Source organism: Lontra canadensis, unplaced genomic scaffold, assembly GCF_010015895.1.
Source record: "Lontra canadensis isolate GAN:19392208 unplaced genomic scaffold, GSC_riverotter_1.0 scaffold5379, whole genome shotgun sequence".
NCBI classification, from domain to species: domain Eukaryota; kingdom Metazoa; phylum Chordata; class Mammalia; order Carnivora; family Mustelidae; genus Lontra; species Lontra canadensis.
Window position 1 is genome coordinate 1 of NW_022636360.1, and position 1,593 is coordinate 1,593.

The 1,593-nt window shown below is 46.1% G+C and overlaps 1 pseudogene; it reads left to right on the forward strand.

Moving 5' to 3' along the window:
- Positions 1-1,338: 1,338 nt before the first annotated feature.
- LOC116863929 lies at positions 1,339-1,590 on the forward strand (annotated as a pseudogene).
- Positions 1,591-1,593: the final 3 nt, after the last annotated feature.

Here is a 1,593-nt window from a genome sequence, read left to right on the forward strand (position 1 = left end):
CCTTGCCGCCGGTCGACTTGCGCGCCGTCTGCTTCGTGCGGGCCATGGTCTCACTGAGCTGTAAAGAAACCTAAACAGTCCTTCTGCCCTGCTTTTATACAGGAGCAGAATCGCTCTGATTGGATTGTGGTGACCCAGGAGTCTTCGGAGGCCCGGTTCCGGAAGTGCACGACTGATCCGTCATTGGCTCAGCTGATCCGCGCTCGTTTCCGATTGGCCGATGTCAACTCGCCGCCATCTTCCCAGCCCCCTTTAACAAAATTAATTTCAAGTTACCTGTTTCATCGATGGTGCTTCAGAGCTTGTTAATCACCGTTACGCATTATTTTGAAATTTTCTTCTGTTTAGATAAATAAAATAGATTATGTTCGAAAGAGAAAGGGCTTTAGAATTTCTCTTAAGAAACGTCCGCCATTTTCTGCGGGTACCCCGAAGTCTGGGGGGAATTTCCTTATTTGCAAATTCCCCTTTAAGTATCTCTTGAGTTCTGTTTCGTTATACTTACAGCAAACATCTGGTTCATTGTAGCATCGTCTCCTAGGACATGGTGTTAAGGCATAAAGATTTTCATTATTTCAGGATTCACGTATGAATACTGCGGTATCCCGGAGCCCCTGGCTCTTTAATAGCGGGTCGGACTCATGGCGGTGATTGGCCTGTGCTGTTTGGTTTTTGAGGATTTAAAAATATCAGCCGGGGTGTAATTGCGGGGGACATGTCCTGAGGAAAAGGTTCCCAATGGGATACGATGAAAAAGACGGCGACGATCGAGTCTTTTCAGTTCTATTTCTTAACAATACTGTCTTGCATCTCGGGATTCTCGATGGAGGAGACCCGAAGATTTGTGACGAAGCCAAAGAAGCTAAAGGACGACTGGACTGGGCTCGATAGTAGCATTTCCTTCCCTGGTTTTGCCTCCAAATTCGAAGATTTCTGCTTATTTTCAAAATTTAAAAATAAGGTTTTATTGGAAGGGGTGTGTGTGGGGGGGTGTGGGAGTGTGTGCGTGTGTCCGTGTGCGCACTTGTAGTAATCAAGCGGTATTGTAAATCAACCTATTGGAGTCCCTTAAAGCATTTGTTTATTCGTCCAATTAAAAAAACGGGTTTTGTATTCGTAATTTACATACTAGTATGTTATTGGCCAGTTTTGGTTCAATGAAAAATATAGCTTTTTGAACCCTCGTTTGCATGTATTTGCTATAAATATTCGGGATATTTTTCGCCTCCCTCCCCTTTTTCTTTCTCTCTTTCTTTCTTTCTTTCTTTCTTTCTTTCTTTCTTTCTTTCTTTTTTTCCTTTTCTGGTTCTTCTCTATTTCTCTAGCTTCAGGGTTACCATGCTGTAAACTGCTAAATCCACCCCAACCCCCCAAAAGGGCTCCAGGAAGGCGGTGACCAAGGCGCAGAAGGACCGCAAGAAGGGCAAACGCAGCCGCAAGGAGAGCTACTCGGTGTACGTGTACAAGGTGCTGAAGCAGGTGCACCCCGACACCGGCATCTCGTCCAAGGCCATGGGCATCATGAACTCGTTCGTCAACGACATCTTCGAGCGCATCGCGGGCGAGGCGTCCCGCCTGGCGCACTACAACAAG